Raw genomic sequence first — 21,997 nt, forward strand, 5'->3', positions numbered from 1 at the left:
GTGTGCAGATGTCTCAACTCTTCGACGAATCCCGAGGTGCTCGGTAATGAAATCTGATGAAATCTCAATGAAAACACAGCGTACAGTCACGGTGTGAGAGGATGTGTTCTGAGGCATGTCACACATCCCCATATAGAACTCCTGAACCATTGAGGAGTATACTTTTCCCCCTCAATGTGCAGATATTTCCCTAGCCTCTACTGACGAAAACATCTCTCAGGTTCGTCTGCTCCCATATGAGTTCGTCGAACTCATTAATCAAGACTTCTCGCTCTACCATAACAATACGAGCCTCGATACGAACAATGTCTTGAGTGGCTCATTCCCTCCCTCGTTTCCTATTATGCAGAGGATGAGCCATATCCTGAAAATAGAAAAGGAAAAAAATTTATTTACAATGATGCATTTTTTGTGTTAATTTTAAGCTGCTCTGCATTAACGTTCGAACTCAGTAAAATAAGTGTTCGAACGTTAAGATAAAACGTTCGGACGTGTATATTTTATGTTCGCACGTAAAATACATACGTACGAACGTATAACATACACGTCCGAATGTAAAACAATACACGTTCAAACGTAGAAGCCTTAACGGCTATGTAATTGAAACGCCGTATGTTCGAACGTCTTGGTGAAACGTTCGAACATTACGACACAGAATGGCTGAGTCGACTCAGCCATTATTGAAATCTCAAAAATAAATATACAAGGCTCTAAATGCCGAAATGTCACCGTAGAAATAAAGTGTACACTTCAAAAAAATTTTCTATGATGACTATTTGGCCAATGCCAAGTCATGGTGGCCGAAAAATGGAGTTAAAAATTCAGTCACCACTTGACCCGTTTTAAACAAAACTGAATCCAAATCTCAAATAAAATACATGTTATTTGATTAAAAGATGAATGCCTACATTTTAGTGACAGTTGTGGAGGAGTTTGACTACGGCAGCGACGGAGGAGTGGCGGCGTGCAAACGGGAACGAAGTTAGATAACAGTGAAAATGATGTTTCGCCGTTCTGTTCTGGCTTTATATACATGAAAGGTTCGAACGTAATTCTTAGTACATTCAAACATTTTTCGATTTATTTTTCAAAATATTGACTATAATATATTATATTATTAATATATGTTATATATTATAATGTATAGTATAGTCGGTCACCACTTAACTCGTTTTAAACAAAACTGAATCTAAATCTCAAATAAAATATATATTATTTGATTAAAAGATGAATGCCTACCTTTTAGTGATGGTTGTGGTAGAGTTTGACGACGACAACGACGGAGGAGTGGCGGCGTGCAAATGGGAACGAAGTTAGATAACGGTGAAAATGACGTTTCACCGTTCTGTTTTGGCCTTATATACACGAAACGTTCGAACATTTTTTGATTTATTTTTCAAAATATTGACTATAATATATTATATTATTAATATATGTTATATATTATAATGTATAGTATAGTCTATAACATATAGCATAATATATATAATATTATATTATGATATATATAGTATATTATATATAATACATTATTATATATATAGTACATTATATATCTAATATTATATTATATATTATAATATAATATATAATATATTATAGATATATGATTCATTATAAACTAATGAAAATAATATTAGAGCTACAAGCTCTTATTACTAGTCCAAAACGATATACTTTATTATTACAATCTAGTACCCAAAATTCTAGTATACAAATTCCTAAATAGATTAATTGGAATCAAATTACTCTCCCTAATGAATGACAATTAGTGAATTTGTGAGTGCTAGTTATATTTCTAAAGTTTAGCAATATGTTTATACATGTGATTTTATGCGTACTCTTGAAATAATTGTGATTATTGTTTGTGAATTTTGTGAATAGTTTGTGAGTTTATAGTGTTCATTGATGAATTAATATGTGTAGAAATATTGTTGTGAGAATATTGTTGTTGTTGTGATTTGAATTTGAAATATTGTGATTATTGTTTTTGATTTTTTATTGAATATGTTTAACAAGAAAATTATAAGTTTAGGATCTTAATTTAAGTAAAGATTAAAGATGGGGTTGGCCATTGGATCAGTAAATAGCAAGACAGTTTTAGTGGGAAGATCGATCCCTTTTATTTTCAAAGTAATGTTCAAACATCCTCCATGATTGTGTTACAAGTAATAAATATATAGAGGACTGACTAGCTAGCTAGCTTGGTGATCACGTTGTAGCTGCGTACCTTCATTTGTTGCTTTTGTGGCTATGAAGTGGGTCGTACGTATCTTCAGACATCGATATAGGTGTCCATTAAGTGAGTCCCAGCCGTACGGGCCTCTGCTGATAGTTGTGGTTACATTAATTGTCCATGTCGATATTGTAAAAATTTGTGTGCGATAAGATTGAATGAAGTTGAAAGTCATATATTTATAAATAGTATGGATTTGGGTTGGATGAAGTTGAAAGTCATATATTTGGATGAAATTAAAAGTCATACAAATTATGACCCTCAGATGATGTGATTCCAGAAAATCATTACTATATAGTATATATATATATATATAAAAGTTTTGTTGTTAGTTTTATTAATTATATATTATTAATTCATATATATAGTATAGTATATATACTATATTATATATATATATATAATATAGTATATATACTATACTATAATATACTATATAATATACTATATATAGTCCAGATTACTCACCATGGCATCCACTTCACATATTCTTAAAATTGAACCTTTTTCTCCATCATATTCACAAGTGATAGGAGATGATGTCCAAATACACACCTTGAGTAAAAAAGAATTTAATAAGTAAAAAAGAATATCTCGAACAAGTGGATTATATGAAAGAAAAAATAGTGACAAAAAGTTAGAACATGAAAAATGCAGGAAATTTCCCACTCGATTTAGGCATCTCTATGATGATCTGAAACGTTCGGACGTACATTTTCACCAGATATACATTTTCGGTGTAAGCGTTCTAACGTACATTTTCTAATGTCGAACATGAAAACAAAAGTGCAGGAAATTTTTCGCTCCATTTAGGTATCTCTGTGATGATCTGAACGTTCGGACGTTGAAATTTTACGTTCGAACGTTAGTCGATGAAAATCATTGGGAATTGGTAAACGTTCGAACATAAATTTCCCAACGTTCGAACATGAAAATAAAAGTGCGGAAAATTTCCTTCTCGATTTAAGTATCTGTGTGATGCTCTGAACGTTTGGATGTTTAAATTTGACATTCGAAAGTTATTCGATGGAAATTACTGAAAATTTATAAACGTTCAAACGCGAAATTTCTTATTTAAATATGAAAATAAAAGTGCGAGAAATTTTCCGCTTGATTTAGGTATCTCTGTGATGCTCTGAACGTTATTCAATGAAAATCACTGGGAATTTATAAACGTTCGAACACGAAATTTCTTAGCATTCGAACATAAAAATAAAAGTGCGAAAAATTTCCGCTTGATTTAGGTATCTCTGTGATGCTCTGAATGTTCGGACATTTCAATTTTACGTTCGAACGTTATTCGATGGAAATCACTGGGAATTTATAAACGTTCGAACGCGAAATTTCTTAACGTTCAAACATAAAAATAAAAGTGCGGGAAATTTTCCGCTTAATTTAGGTATTTTTGTGATGATCTGAACGTTCGAACATCTTTCGCAAAAAACATGCCCGAGTTTTTTAACATTCGAACTTTACTAAAAATTGTGCGGGATAATATAACGTTCGAATGTTTTATTTAAAAATTTTATGATTGAATGAATACACGCACGGGAGGCAGCAAATTCATTTCTGCTGCTTCTCTCGTGCGCGCAACAGAGAGAGATGTGAGAGAGAGTCTTCATGGGTTAGAGAGAGAGAGAGGGTTAGAGTGAGAGAGGGACGTGGGTTAGAGAGAGAGAGTGAGATAGAGTGAGAGTTAAGTTGAGCTCTGGTAAGAAAAAATTCTTTTTCCTTTGTATTTTCATGAATTTTATGATATTTGTCTTGTGTTTTTGTTATATATATTTCTAATAAGTTAGTGTTGTATTTTTTTAAAGGATTGGCTGTCTTGGCAAGTTGGAAGATTTTGATTTGTAAGAGGATATTGTGAGTGCTAGGTATATTTTTAAACTTTAGCAATGTCTTTATACATTTTATGCTTACTCTTGAAATATTGTAATTATTGTTTGTATAGTTTTTGAATAGTTTGTGAGTTTATGGTATTCATTGATGAATTAATATGGGTATAAATATTATTGTGGGAATATTATGAATATGTTGTGATATGGATTTGAAATATTTTGATTATTATTTTTGAATTTTGTTTGAATATGTTTACATGGTTAGAAATATATTGTCTTTAGGTTTTGGATTTATGTGAAAATTTTGATATAATATTTTTTGGTTTTGAAGAATTTGTGAGTGCTAGTTATATTTCTCAAGTTTAGGAATATGTTAATACATGTACATGTGATTTTATGCTTAGTCTTGAAATAATTGTGATTATTGTATGTGAATTTTGTGAATAGTTTGTGAGTTTATGGTGTTCATTGATGAATTAATATGTGTAGAAATATTATTGTGGGAATATTGTTGTTGTTGTGATATGGATTTGAAATATTGTGATTGTTGTTTGTGAATTTTGTTTGAATATGTTTACATGGTTAGAAATATATTGTGTTTAGTTTTCAGTATTTATGTGAATTTTTTTATGTTTTTGAATTTGTTCTTTAACAAGAAAATTATAAGTTTAGACTCTTAATTTAAGTAAAGATTAAAAACGTTTAATATAGATTTAATATGAGACTTAATATTTAACATTTAATAAGTATATATAATATATTCATACTAATTTAGTTAGAATATGATTATTATTCAAGTTATAAATATAGTATAAAATTTAATTTTGAAAAGAAGAAAAAATAAGTATATAACTTAACTATATATAAAGTATAATATATACATACAATAACTATAATTAATAATTACTTATTAAATATTCTTACCATTGTGAGGTTCCAAACCATTATATATATATATATATATATATATATATATAAATAAAGTAAAATACATTTCAAGGAAAAAGTGTTCAACCTACCAAATAAGTAGAGAGTTAGAATAAATAAATATAATTATTTATAATAAACTAGAGAGTAAATAAATAAGGATCAAATAAATGCTTGTACAGAAATTATATACTTATTGTTTATATAAATAAGTAACTCATTCAATTAAGTATAACAATTAAAATTATACTTTGGGAATGATAATAATTAAAATTATATAATAATCTTTGAAATTATATATAACAATTATAATAAAAATTATATAATAAGAATTAAAATTACATAGGTATCAATTAACAATGTCCTAAGATATATAATAACAATTAAATTATAATTTAAGAATAACAATCCGAGATCAATCATTATAGTATTTCGTATAGGATAGCCCTAGCCAATCCAAAATCACGCCAAAAAACTTTGTTGCCTGTTGAAAAATCTGAAGTTTCGATTCCATAACCATTAATTTTTATTTTTTTCTATAAATTAACAATGTCAAATTCGTATTGTGTTATATTGTTAAACTAGAGCGAGATGAAAGAATATGTGAACAAGTTTCGTGTCTTGTACACCCCGAGAAAGAATGATCTTGAAGAAATGTCTATCAAATTACTTGACTCTCAAAGTCTCTCCGGCCTTGAGAGTTGTCAAGGTCGGACAGTTTGTGACGGTTAAGTAATTAAACTAAAGTTTAAACATTTCTTCAAGATCACTCTCTCTCGTTGTGTACTGATAGGAAATTTGTTCACATAATCTTCTATCTCTCTCTAGTTTAACAATATAACACTACTAGAATGTGACATTGTTAATTCAAACGACATGGAGATATTGTTTGTAGTGTTTTTTTATAGATATGCTGTGACATTGCATAAATAACCTTAGACCCGTTTGGAAATTAGTGTACATTTATATGTTCATTAATTCCTGAATTGTCTAGTATGGACAGTTTGAGATTATATTATCTGTATTGCACATATTTGTTACTCCTACTTTCCACGTTTAATGTAAAATTTTGGTGTCTTCCTCTACTGTTCGGAGGGTATACTGTTCGGAGGGTCACAATCCCTCTATTTGAACATGTATACTTGGAGAACTATGGGGAGGTGCTGCCAAAATTTCTACTAGCGTGGAAAGTAGTAGAGTGACGAGATTTATGCAATATGGATAATATAATCTCGAATGGGATAGGACCAACTACCTTATCAAAAAAGCAATGAGAATTTGAGCATACATGCATGTGAATTTTCTATGTACTTGTTATTAATGGATAGATGTTATTAGAAATGGACAAAAATTAGATGTGTCTGGACTATAGACTTGGAAATGATTACATACCCCATGTGCATGGAGTAAGAACCTTCATTGATTTTGCACGGGCCTCTGCTGATAGTCGTGGTTACATTAAGTGTCCATGTCGAGGGTATAAAAGTTTGTGTGCGATATGGTTGGATGAAGTAGAAAGTTATATATTTGTAAACGGTATGGATCTGAGGTATACCCGATGGGTATTGCAATGTGAGCCGTATGAACAATCAGCAGATGTATTGGTCGATCATCACAATTATTTGCGGCACATGGATGATGATTATGAGCAGGATGAGATGGAGGAGATGTTGGGTGACATTGGAGCAGGGATGTTTATGGATGAGGCTGACGACAATGCCTCAGTGGCGGAGGGACTGATTGTGAAATTTTGCTTCAATGTGGGAAGATGCAAAGCACGAAACATTCCAAAATGTCGTTTATTGTGCGATTGCTTCACATTAAGTCATTGTGTGGGATGTCGACGAAAGCAATAAACATGATATTAGACTTATTTAATGAGGTGATTCACTAAGGGTCTGCATTGTCCAAGAACTTTTATGAAGCAAAACAGTTGAGAAAGAGATTAGGATTTGAGTACAAGTCCATACATGCATGCAAGAATGATTGTGTTTTGTTCTAGAATGAGAACGAGGAGAAACAAACATGTCCTGTATGTGAAGAGTTGACGTATTCATGCAGCCGTTGATTGAAGAGCTGAAACAGTTATAGGAAACAGGCGTTAGAACTTATGATGCATCCACGTCGACATCTTTTCAGATACATGATGCGGTAATGTGGACCATAAATGACTTCCGACATATGAGAATATTTTCGGCTGGAGTACGAAAGGGAAGTTAGCGTGTCCGACGTATAATAAAGAAATTGCTAGTGAGTGGTTAAAATATTATCAGAAATTTTTTTTCATGGGTCATCGATGTTATCTACCAGCAAATCATGCATGGAGAAGAGAATGTGCTAAGTTTGATGGTAGAGTAGAGGATATAATTACACCAAAAGAGTTGTCTGGAGAAGAGATAGTGGAACAACTGGTACATGTTAGAGTGAACAATTTTGGCAAAGGTCGGGGAAAGAACAAGAGAAAACGAGGCGCAGCAGAATTGAATTGGACAAATCGTAGTATTTTTTTTTACGTGCCGTATTGGTCGTCCTGTATGTTGTGACATAATTTGGATGTAATGCACATAGAGAATAATATTTGTAATAATATACTGGGTACATTGATGAGTATTAACAAAAAGACGAAGGACACGATCAAGACAAGGAAAGATCTTGATAGAATGAGAATTAAATATAATCTACATTTGTGGGTAGAAAGCAATAGGGTGGTCATGCCGCTTGCATGTTTTACGATGACGAGGGAGGAGAGGATGGACTTCTGCAAATGATTGCAAGGTGTGAAGTTGTCAGATGGTGATGCTTCAAATATTGGTAGATGCGTGAGTCCTGATGACTGAAAAATCAATGGATTGAAAAGTCATGACTGTCACGTATTTTTGCAAAAGTTATTACCTGTGGGAATTCGTGGGAAGCTGACATCTAATGTACGTGTATACATATCCGAATTATGTATGTTTTTTAAGGATTTGTGCGCTCAGGTAGTAAATCGAGATGTATTGCAGAAATTGGAATAAGACATTGATACTATACTGTGTAAATTCGAGCAGATCTTTCCACTATCATTTTTTGATGTCATGGTCCATTTAGCAATACATTTACCGCGAGAGGTACTGTTGGGTGGACCGGTGCAGTTCCGTTGGATGTATCCAGTTGAAAGATATTTTGGGTCGACTAAAGCGCACTGTTGGGAATAAAGCCAGAGCTGAAGGTTTAATAGTAGAGGCCTATATACACGATGAATGGTTAACATTTTGCTCTCTATATCTTCGTGGTGTTGAGACACGATTTAATCGTCAAGAGAGAAATGCTGATCTTGTTGCTCCGCCTCCTCATGAGCTATCAGTGTTTTTCCAGAATGTACAACCCTTGGGTGTACAAACGGGTTACGATTTAATTGATGGAAAGTTGGGTAAAGTTCAGTGGTATGTGCTAAATAATTGCCGGGAGATTGATGATTATCACAGGTATGTCGTTCCATGCTTCGAATAATTCGAATGTTCTTCAAGTTTAACTATAACTGTTGTGCTCAAAATAAATTTCTTTTGCATTTATCTATAACAGTGAGCATATTGACAAACTTAGGACGGAAGGCGTAGAAAACATAGAGGCAAGACATGAGGAAGAATTTCCCGGATGGTTTGAAGAACGTGTATGAACTAAAATTATATATATGTTATATTTTGAAACTTTTAACTCTGAATAATGAAATAATAAATATATACTATTTCAATTGTAAGATTTTGGAACAACGTGTTTGTGATTCTGGATCAATTTCTTCTGAATTGTATGCATTAGCCCGTGGTCCCTCAAATAGAGCACTTCGATACACTGCATGCATGGTTCAAGGTTATAGATTCCATACTCTGGACCGTGAACGTAATAAAAAGACTCAAAACTCTGGTGTGTTGGTCAATGGGAGTCATGGAACAGATGATATTGACTATTATGGTGTCATACGTGATATTATCGGATTGAAATATCTGGGTGGGTCTGTAACATATGTCTTTAAATGTGATTGGTAGGATCTAGGCAGTGGTCGGGTTTCGATACATAGGGATAATCACTTTACGAGTGTCAATATTGCATCTAAATGATACGAAGATGATCTATTCGTACTGGCTTGTCAATCTACCCAAGTCTATTACTTGATTGATCCAATGAAAAATGCTGATGAAGATAGTGGAGAGATAATTTGGCGAGTTGTACAAAACTTTATCCCTCGAAATATATATGAAGCAGGAACGAGTGCAGATTATGAGAATAGTGGAGATGAAAATAACACTCCGATTATAGAGGCATACCAGCAAGATGGAGAGGGTATTAACTTGTTTGTTGACCTCGGTGCACTCGAGTTGCTCCCCTTGTGCAGAGATGATGTCCCACCCATCCATCTCGACCCGTCCGTATTAAATGATCATTCAATTCAAGTAAGTGAGGAGGAAGAAGATGAAGAGTCAGAAGATGAAGACGAACCAGAATCTGGCTAGGAGGTGGATAAGGAGGATGAAGAAGAGGTGCATGATGATGATGAGGATGTTATTGAGGGAGATTCTGAAACAAGCATGGAAAATACCTCCGAAGATAAAGAATAAAAGTACTAAATATTTTATTCATATAAGTGACTATAAAATATCTTGAATTTTCATAATTTCTTCTAATTAATTTTCTTTGATACAATTAATTATTTTCAAGAATGCAACCAAAACGACAACGAAGAAATGTGCCTCTGCCAAGTACAAGTCCCGAACCCATTGAGGACTCCCCACTCGAGGAATCCGCTCCTGAAAATCAAGTTAACACGCAAGAGAACAACAGCCAGTCAACACCTACTAGTAAGGAAATATTGTTGTTGATAATTAATTATATAGTTAATACTTTTGTCTCAATAACTATATAACTATAATTATACTATCTATTATCATGTAATTGATGCATCTGCACGTCGCGGTCATGGCTATACACGTGGCATCTCTCTTGAGAAAAACAGAAGGTACGAAAAACTCAAGATCACCATTCCTGATAATTTCACTAGAGGAGTGGATGATAGTGCAGTAGCGCTTTCCTCCTATATTGGCACAGTAGTTCGAGCTTATGCTCTATTTTATGTGCGCTCATGGCGAGATGTTTCAAATGAGATTAAGGGGCACATTTGAAGTCGTGTGCTGGTGAGTTTATTTTGATAGTATATTTTTTTCTCCTAGATTAATATATCATATTTTTACCTAATTCGCTTGTTAGGATAAATTCGACCTCGACTTTGGTCGTAGCGAGGATTTGAGAACCGTGAATGAGTTGATGGCTACACTATTCCGATGTCACAAGGGATGATGTCATGACCACTTCAAGAAATTTGAGACGTTGGAAGAGACTGCGCAGTCTCCTTTCCAGCAGATAAAGTTAGATGATTGGAGAAACTGTTGTGATCTTTTCGCATCTCCAGATTATCAAGTATTTTACATTTATATTTTTTAATTATTTACATTCATATTCGTTCTATATATTATATATATACATATTACAATTAACATTCTTAATATATTTTGTAGCACTTGAGTTCTACAAATGCACAGAATAGATCCGCTCTGACTGTCCACTATCGTGATGGTTCAAGGTCATTCCACCATCTTGCTAAAAAAATGGCAATTAAAAAATTATAGAATTCATTTATTTTTCTCATATTATTTTATTTAAGTACTAACATTATCTTTTTAAAATTGCTAATGTCGATTTGTTAGAAACGTGATGATCCTGAAAATTTTTCCCTCATTCATGTCTATGCTACTGCTCACACTAATGAGCATAGTGAGTGGATGGATCCTGTCGCTGCAGATAATTCTGTAAGCAATGTTAATTTTGTTAAATAAATTATGTAACATGTGAATAATTTATTTTTTATTTCTATTTCTTTTAATACGTTACTTATTAACAATCATTACATTTCAAATTGCAGGAAAAAATAATGGAGATGCAGTCGGCTTCTAGGGAATCCTCTCCTAGTGACATAGACATATTCACGCAAGTGCTCGAGCCGCAGTCTAGTATAGCAAGAGGTTTGGGACGATCTATCAAGCATAGATGTTCATCATCCTCAACCTAGTCGACTTTACAAATTAATAATCTTACCAAAAATTTAGAAGATGCACGACGTGAGAATGAGTATATGAGGTCGAGACAGCAAGAGTTAGAGTCTCTTAGAACGACAGTCTCATTTAGAGATACGTTTGCAGGACCAATAAAGAGTCCAGGAGGAAAGAATACTCAGTGAAGTCCAAGAGCAAGTGCAACAGGAGATGATGGTGCAAATGGAGCGTGTTATGTCGTTGCAACAGAATTGCGATAGGCCAGGAAAAAAGAAGAAATAAATTTTATCAATAGTGGTGGCTAGTTTTAATATCTAATTTTAAAATTTTATAAGACATTGTTATTTGTTAATTGATGTTATGTAATATGATACAATTGGTATACTTTTAAATTTTATGAAATTAGTATTTCTGATCTGTACGTTCGAATGTAAAGTAAAAACGTTCGAACGTTGGTTCCCATTCGAACCAACATTCGAACGTGAATACATAAAATTGTATAGTAACATTCGAACGTAGGCATCTGCGTTTGAACGTACTGACCCTCAAATAAACAAAACGTTCGAATGATTAAATGATTAACTTTCCAACAGACCTCTGAACGTACCACTTGCATTTAAACGCTACTTCGTTTACATTCGAAATAACGTCCGAACGTTAAACCCGTTACGTTTGAACATTGGTTCGTTAACGTTCGAACATTTATTATAATTAACGTTCGGACGCATAAACATTTGAACGTAAATATGATACGTTCGAACTATAATCAACGAACGTCAACTTCTCTCATTCGACCGCCAATCGGTTGGGTTTCTGTTCGAACGTTCAATTGGACGTTCGAACGTTACTTTCTGTGACAGTTCTCAGCCGTCACAAAAAAGTGAACGTTCGAACATTCAACCAAACAGAACACCTTCAACCGTCACTAAAAATATTTTTAGTGACGGTTCAATAGTAAACCGTCACTAATTGTTTTCTGTGATGCACATTAGGTGACGGTCGTGGTGACGGTTTCAAATCGTCACCAAATATCTTTAGTGACGTTTTGGCAATTTTTGGTGATGGTTTCCTCTATCACAAAAGATAAATTGTGTTATAGTGTGTGTGGGTCCACTTCCTTGTCCGAAGTTCATGGGATGTATTTAGTGAGATTCTGGAGAAAACTCATGTTGTTACCACCCTCGACAATGGTTTCGGAATTGTTAGTGAAGGATTTGTCAGGGTTAGTGCATTTGGTCACAGGAGCAATATTTTGGAAACTTGTAAAAGATTCAAGCAAAGGGGGGGGGGTCGAGAATCAAACCGGAGAAGAGAGAGACTGGGTTGGGCGAGAACAAGACCTTTGGATTCAGAGGAGAGAGAGAGAGAGAGAGAGAGAGAGAGAGAGAGAGAGAGAGAGAGAGAGAGAGAGAGGGTGGGAGAGGGGTGAAAGAGAGATTCATGCGTGAGAAGAGATGGGAGAAACACAGATTTCAGCAGGGGGAATGAGGTCGATTTGTCCCCTACAACCAATTCTGTTTTACATTTGCTAAAGTCCATGCATGTCACACATTAATGGGCGGTGTAAATATTCTATAGTCACTGCATCCGGCTCCTAGGCGCTCCCTATATCCAAACCAAATACGTAGCCCAGTCATCTCCAAAATGACCGTGTTACCCCTTTTGTTCCATATACTGCATGATCCCAAAAATGTAAAGTACGATTCATATACGTTTGTTTGGTGCTTTGTATACTGGATCACTAGGCAAAGAGAAGTGTTACATGCTATAACCACAAAGATATTTCATAATAGTAAACTCTAAAACTATGTGAATTCATGTGATACTCTATATCTACTTAATTTACAATAAAAATAACTTTACAATCTGACATACTATATTAATCTATGTAAGTTTGTGAGTTTATTTTTATAAAGTTCTTTTGGAGTTAAAGTATTTCTCCATGTCAAAACCAATTTGACTTCCATTCTATTCGATTTGTTTATTAAATATATAAGTAGTTTGTCTCTATATAAAATCATATAAAGATAAAAGAAAATCCTTGTTCATAGTATATATGATAACTATTATGAATTTAATAATTTACATAATGATATTCACGGAAACTTAAAGTTGGTTTTTTTGTTCAAAATTTGTAGATAATATGAACAATTTATTTTGTCAATTTTAAATAGCACATAAACAGTTTTGGATTCATTTAAAAAATAAACAAATTATTTATGAATTTAAAATAAAACTCGATAATAAGTTTGAACTCGACTCTTTTCGATCGAATTAAAATTAAACCAATAGAAATTGAACTTGTTCAAACTCTGACTTGTTTACACCTCATGTTTGCTCAGTGCATATTTAGAATTGTAGTAGAAAATATAACTTATAGCTTATATCTTAAGTCATAAGTTCTATTATTAAAAAATTTTGATAACCATGTGTGCTTTCAAACATGTTATATTTATTTAGAAACAAATTAAAAAAATAATTTATGATGTAGAAAAGATGATGATTTGATTTTTTAAAGATTATGACAATATTCTTGAAAATTTAAACGTTTTAATTATCTTAAAATTGTATGAGTATTTTTGCTCATTAACAGTCCTTTTAAAATTTAAATTATGTTCCTCATATATATTTTTTAACTTATTTAAAATTAAAAAATACTTTAATATGTAACACCCAAACAAATACCTTATGTTTCTATTAAAGAGCTTTTATGATTATTTAATCACTTTTTAAGACTCATAACGTAACCACAAACAGGCTGTTAAGAGTGATATTAATGCCAGCGTTGCATGTGGCTTTTGGTTAACTTGCATGCTTTATTTGTTTTCCCTAGCTTGTACATTATTATATGTTCATGAGATAATTACACAAAAAATAAAAGGTTGCTTATTCTATTATATATATATATATATATATATATGGCTAAATTTGATATTATATAAGAGAATTGTTATATATATACGTAAAGAGATTATATAAAAATTATAATTTTATAATCCGACGTATTTGATGTAATTAAAATATTTCTCAATTAAGTAATGTTCCTTAGGCCATGGCCCGTGTCTTGCGCTCCGTGCTCCAGACAATTACTTAACGCGCACCTACTCATGATTTCATCACACCAAAGCACCATCAAACTGCAAAAAGCAGAGAAAATTTATTACCTGATTAAAGACCTTTATATAAAGTCTCAACCTTTTGTTCTGCCTTTTGTTTTTCTTTTTCCTGGCAAGAAGCTGTCAAATCCTATATATATACATATATGTATAGCTTTGAATTTTAAAACAAAAATATCCCACCATCCAAACTATGCAGTACCCCCGCGTTCCCTGCATGTATCCCTGATCCCAATTTCTGTCTTCTGTTGTTCATAAAGCTGCTTCGTTTGTAACTATAACTTATTTTAATTTATTATTATAATTTTTTTAAATTTTAATATAAAATATAATAAATAATTTATTTTTTAATTTTAAAATAATAATAATATTAAAAAATAATATTTTAATAATATTTTATCATCTTAACTCAAATCATTTCAACATTTAAAAACAACATAAATCTTAGTTGCCCCACCTCATCATCGATCGTACGTTAAGTATTAATAATCGATCTGCTCTACCCAAATTACTCCAAAATAAAAACTGCTGCATGGAGACTATTGATATGTTGCAATCGGTCCAGCATGCATTGAAAGGGACGTTCCAGGAACCTGAAACAAATCATGACTTCCCTGTATGGAAAGTTGGAAAAGAATTTGCATGACTAATATAAATTAGACTACTATACAAGTCCATGCAATCATTTTCACCCGTAACAAAGAAAATGTTTTCCCTGTATCAATCACCGGAAAATTTATAAATAATTACCAGGCCGAAGGCAAATCTGGAAGGCTCATCAACTGCAGGTAGATCTTCTCGATCGAGTGTTTTGCCGGCTGCCGGCCTTGCATGTTGACATATATATATATATATATATATATATATATATATATATATATATATATATATATATATATTAGCATGGGAGTTATGTATAAATTTATTTTTGTAAAATCTTTTTGTGTATAGCTGAAACATTTTTCTGTTTATACATAGCTACTATTTTTCTTAAAATCCTATGTACATAGAAATTATTTATCCTCAAAGGAATTAAACTTAAGATTTATCTCTTTTTATTTTAGTAAACATAATTACACGTAGGAAATTACATTTTTAATTAGTAATCTTGCAAGATTACTAAAAAATGGGAGTATGAACGCGGTACGCCATCGGTAAAAGTTCTATCCCAAATGCAAGTCGGATCATAATTAATTTAATGGACAATTAATTGATTAATTCTTCCAGTTTGGTGGGTTTAAACCTGTGAATGCATGTACGTACGTAGTGAATACTCAAACTCAAGATGTTCGAGTTTCTATATACTAGGGCTAGTTACCACGATTATGGGGCTCACCATTAGGGTTAAAGCGTGTTTATTTTTTGTTAATCTTGCATAAGGAGACGTTGATAACGTAACGTCTGCTTGGCATGACTTGATGATGAGGTTGATCACAAAATCCTTTCTTCTCAGATTTTCATTAATTGGTCGTACGTCCTGATTGAAAAGAAAAGCTATCGTTGATCTGACATGTTTTACATTATGTCATTCTTATCACTACTTGTCGAATCAGGTCAGATCCAATGGATCAGAAGCAAAACGAATTCTACTAATTTGTCATATTTTAAGACCAATTATAACACAAAAATTTGATATTCATCAACGATCCGGGGTTTCTAGAGATTACTTTTGGAGAAAAATAAGTATAAAATGTGATTTCTATAATATTTATTGAGTTTTAGTACTATCAATCTAGAACATGCAAATGGACGGACAATAACAAAATTTAAGCTGACTAATACATTATGCCAACACACCATGTATTAGATGTTTAGAATACAGTGGATCTCTCAATCATCTATAAGTGTTAGGAACTTTTCATGGTATACTCTCTACCCTCAAGGTTGAACATTGCGCCGAGGGCCGATGAGGAGTAGTACTACGTAGGAGGACATTGGCCGTGGAGATCTCTTAATAACAAAATTAGTTTCGAGTGTTAAGATATGAAATAAATAATAAACTTTATGTCTTCCTTTAAGTTTTTTGGACAAGATGTGATTTCACATAGTATTAGAGCAGAGGTCCTGAGTTCAAATTCAGACTCTACACTCTACTCCATTTTAATTAAACATTCCATATGTTGGGTCACCCATTGAGAAAGAGTCTAGCCCACACATAAGGATGAATGTTAAGATATAAAATAAATAATAAAAATCTATCTCTTTCTATCAGCTTAAACTTTTGGAATAAGTGGTGATTTCACATCGAGCTCATCTCCTGATCATGAATACTACTACTACATCAAAACCTTTATTTTTCCCCTAGTTAGCAAACACTACAATATTGTTAACAAAAATGTTCAAACAATTGATCTAGATCTACAAGAAAATTACTTATTTTCCACCAGTTATTTCCTGCCAAAATGATTATTTCTTGTCAAAATGAGTCTATTCTCGTCAAGAATAGTCATTTTTGTTACAAATAATTAGTCAGAAATACTCATTTTTCTTGTAGTGGATCGATCTAGCATGATTAATTATCTAGCTCAATCATATTCTGATAAAGATATATAAAATCTCAAAGTCCAAGAGTCCACTTCATCTTAATTTATCTGATTAAGATTTATATTTTTTAGTCTTAATTAGCTTGTGCACACTAAACAATAGGCCGAAACCCTAAAGAAGCATTTATAAGCTGGTAGATCATCTACAAACTGAATTAGATTATAATGAACTGTCCTTCTGATCACTAAAGAGAAATTTGCAATTAATATCGAATTAAGCTGCAATCATTTTGGGTATGATAATTAGGATTACAGCCTCCTAATTAAACTAAAAAGTGAAATATAATTTCTTCAGATCGTGCTAAAGGATAAAGCATTTGATTATTATTGTTAGGGTTCCTCTATCCAGATGGGAACGGTACATGACGCTACAATATTATATATCCTAATTAATTAATTAGAGAAACTCATATCTTACTTATAAAATAAATATACAAAAGACTAGGAATACACACAATTATTATCAGCCAGTTGTTCCCTAATTAAGTTCTCAAGGTCAGAAAATCTGTCTCATTTATTTTCAGATATGAGATGAGATGAGATGAGATTAATAAAGTTAAAAAGTTGAATAAAATATTGTTAGAATATATTTTTTAATATGATTTTTGTTTTGATATTTGAAAAAATTAAATTATTTATTTTATTTTGTGTGAAAATTTAAAAAAATTATAATAAAAAAATAAGAAATTTTCAAAATTTTTAAAATTTTAAATTTCTGTCTTAAAAGCAGTCCATTAATTGTTTCTCTTTCACCCCTAAAGCATTAACATCAAATACCATCTACGTACATGCATGTTGGAAATGGTAAGCGATGTATCCGTGCGTGTGCCTCGCATTGATTGGCGTCTGATCATAACGGTACCACATATATGTACTGTCCCATAAATCAATAAATTTTACACTTTCGCGGTACCTACTCTCAGTAAATTTTCTCAATGAATATAGCATGGTCGAGAGTAAAATGATACAATTATTAATATTTTAATAATTATATTCGAAACATCTACATCACATACGTAGTATTTATACGATTAGAATGATCAATAAATGCATGCATGCATGCGAGGTTTACTGCAAACAAACTATTAGGTGGGGGAAATTAATTTACATGATCCGGAAAGAGGGGGAGTAACAGTAAGAGTGGCCATCTTCCATCATTAAATATGTGGACATGATGAGGGAGAGTTATATGCTAACATTAATACAGTACTGCAACTAAGGGATCAGCCTAACTACGTAATGAACTTGATTATTATATATAGTCGGTCTTAAATATATATATATATATATATATATATATATATATATAGTACATGCAAAAATTATATGACTCAAAATTAATGGAAGAGTTTTTTACTAACAAAACATGCATGGTAAAAGATCAATAAAAGATCATGTCTATTGAAAAATTTTAGTAAAAAAAATACTCAGAATGACATATATAACTGTTAGATTCTAAAAAAATAAGCCCCCTGTAAGAAAAACTACGAAAGATATAGTAGTTAAATAAACAAAAAATATATGATTGTTAGATAAAATAATAAAATATTCACCATTAGATCTGAAAAATATATATGTATTGAAAAAGTAGATAAAAAAAATAATATTTTATTATCATATATATATATATATATATATATAGTTAAATGTATAGCTAATTAATCCAATATATGGTTAAATTTTGAGTAGGATAGTCAAAATACAAAAAGTGTCATATTAATTAACTAAAAATTACTTAAAAGTTTTGCCTATACCAATGTGAATTAAAGATCTCTTCCAATTAAGGAAATGATAGAATTAAGTACTCTTGCCCTGCCATTCCTAATTAATTCTTGATACTTCTAGCCTTTTACAATTAATCTTTAGATTTCTTTATTGTACTGAGTTTATTTTTTTTATTTTTATGAATTAATAGATTCACTTGAATATGAGTTTGCAAAGATTTATCTGCTAACAATTAATTAATGGTTTCATTGAAGAAAAGAGGAACACACACATATATAATAATCAGTCTATCATATGATGAGAGGATGGTTAAACAAACAAGAAGAGGGTTTACTTAGACGAGCTACGTACGTACCAATTAATTAAATACAGTTGGCTTTTGGCCCAAACAAGTTTTAATTTGCACTCCATTTTCAGTTTGAAGTTCCTTTAAATTTTCTCCAGTACTACTCCTTCATGCACTCCATTTTCTGTTCACATTTTCACTTTTACTACCTCCATCTCAACTTGTACCTTTTTTTAAGAAAAAATTAATTATACAAAGGAAAAGAAAGCAATACTACCAAAGAAAGTCACGGCTAAACAAAAGATATTTGAAACTTAATCGCCGATCGCATAAAACCCAGCTTCTTGTTCAAGTAATAAGTCAATATCCAACTAGATATATGCACATCAAAGGTTAATGAACGATAAATGTTACGACACGTGGATGGTATGTGGCATGTGGTCAACGATAAATGTTATAAAATGTTTACATCAAATACCATTTACATGATATAATCTAATTTAAAAGATAAATTTTAAATTTTAAATTTTACAAAACTAAATTATATCACGTAGATGATATATATGCAGTGTAAAAATCTTAAAATAACATTTCTCAAGATCGAGCATATATGCATCAACATTTTTCATGTAAACTAATTGGTTGGCCTAGGGATTAACTGAGTTTTGATTTCTGAATATAAATGAATTAGTGGTCATGTTGAAATTCAGACGCTATAGAATTAGAAAATGTCGGCCAAAATTACTTTTGATCCTATTTGGATTGACATATCAAAAGTGGGGAAATCGACTTGAGAAGAAAAAGACAATGTACGGGTTTGTAACGTTCGAAATTGAAACTGATGTATCATGTGCCTCGCATTGGTTGGTGTCTCAAAACGGTAGTACATATATATATGTACAGTCCAGATCAAATCAAGTTTAACAGTACTCTGAATTAAAAGTACTTGAAGGAAAATACGGCCTAGTCCTGTCGAGAAAATTCTTTTACAAAGGTTACTTATTGTAGATTTTTTTACTTAATAGTTAAAAAAGTATTTTTTTTATTAGTTTATAATTTTTTTAAATGTTTAAAGAGATTTAAAAAATATTTCAAAAAATTTCATGTTCGGTATCCACTCTCAGTGGATTTTTTGTGTAGCATGGTCCATATAATTTAATATTTTAATAATATATTTGAAGACATTTACATCATATACTATAAATTAATAAAAAAACATTATATGCATAAAAATATTTTATAGAAGTAAAATCACAAATTGATATAACTTAATATGATAGATTAAATCTATTTTATAATAAAATTCATTTTAAAATTTAACATATTACATCAAATCATGTTATTTTATAAATTTATTTTTATAAAATTACTTCTTAACTAAAACATTTCTCAATTAATAATCACTACTATCGGATACTCTCTCCTCATCCTTTGAATAATTGGGAGGTATAACAATTACCAAGACACAATCTATATAAATATATATATATAATATTTTATTATCATAGATATATAGTTAAATATATAGCTAATGCAATATATGGTTAAATTTTGAGTGGGATAGTCAAAATACAAAAAGTGTCTTATTACTTAACTAAAAATTACTTGAAAATTTTGCCTACACCAATGTGAATGATCTCTCTCAAGGAAATGATAAGTTAAAGGAAAACATTATAGACACAAATGAATCTCACATACTGATGTGCCAGTGTGCCACATCTCTCCTTTTTTTTTTTTTCTTTATCCCCCTCTCCTGTGCCTCTTTAGGGCTGAACAAAAACCGACGGGATAGGCCGCCACCGACAAGAACCAACCGGCCGCGTCATGAAACGGCCGGAACCTGTGGAGAACCGACTGGCATGCGGTGGCAAACTGAAGGAACCAACGTTCAGCAGTTCCGCCCTAATTTGAAACTGGACCGGACCGCTAAACCTACCAAAGGGGTAAAACTATTTTTTTTTTTAATATACCCTAATCAAAACGATGTTAAGTGGAACAACGTCATTTTACACCTTAAGTATACAACACATAATGAAAATGACACCGTTTGGTATTTTTTATTACAAACGTATGAAAATAAAATGTATCAAACGACGCCATTCCACTTAAACTTCTTGAGTTTAAGTATGAAAATTAAGTGGAACGACGTCTTTTTGAGATGTGTCTTCTTCTTCCCCAACCTTCTTGCCGATTCAAATCTCAGCCTCTACAACTCTCTCTCTCTCTCTCTCTCTCTCTCTCTCTCTCTATTCTCTTAGAAGTAGATCACTGCCAGGGGAATCGAATGTTGACCAAGAACCGCCGGAGTCGATACGGCCAATTTTCCTCCTCCCAATCGACCGGTTGGTCCGTTGTTCCCCACACTTTTTAGTTGTCGGTTGACGTCAATTTTGCCCAAAAACCATGCTGAAGGGGTCGGTTTTCAGCCCTATGCTTCTCCCCTCCCCTCCTCCCCATTTCCCCCTCTTTCTCTCCCCTCCCCGTGCCAGCCATGGTGGTTGGGGACCACCTCAGTGTGGGCAGAAGCCACTGGCGGGGACATGGGAACTCACAACAGTGCCATGAGCTTGTTGTGCACGTTTTGTGCACTATGTCGTGGTCGGGGTGATCCCGGCTTGCTTGGCTGACAATAGGGGGCATACATCGCTAGCGAGGGAAAGGGGAGGAGGGGAGAGGCACGGAGAGAGGGGGAGGAAAAAAAAAAGAGACGTGGCACATTGGTAGTGCGCCACATCAATGTGTGTAATTTCTTTGTAGGATTCCTTTGTGTTTCTAGCATTACTTATGAAACAACTATTGACGAAATCCAATTTCTTGATGGAAATGTTGCAACTATATATATTGAATCATTGGCCGATACTCAACTATATATATATATATATCAGACAAGATCGTGCTACCACTATCTGTTTTCTTACCTCCTTCTGTACAGACTACATGACTCAAATAACATTCCTAAGTCTCCATTATCCTTCAAGAATATCATGTGATCTAAAACTATGGGAACATCAATGCATGCATGGCTCCAATACTTAACAGATCGACCCGGTCAAGTACATGCTACCTTTGAAATAATAATCCAAGTTTCTCTTGTAATGTGGAGATGATGATATTCTAATTACTATGACTGACTAGCAGGGATGGCCGTTTGAGTCACAGCAAGTACGGTGCATAATAAGATCATTCACGTGTTCAAGACATAAGAGACCGGAAAGTTTCTCTGAAGATTCCAAGCAAAAATTA

The sequence above is a fragment of the Juglans microcarpa x Juglans regia genome, chromosome 3D (genome assembly GCF_004785595.1).
Source record: "Juglans microcarpa x Juglans regia isolate MS1-56 chromosome 3D, Jm3101_v1.0, whole genome shotgun sequence".
In the NCBI taxonomy this organism is placed as follows: domain Eukaryota; kingdom Viridiplantae; phylum Streptophyta; class Magnoliopsida; order Fagales; family Juglandaceae; genus Juglans; species Juglans microcarpa x Juglans regia.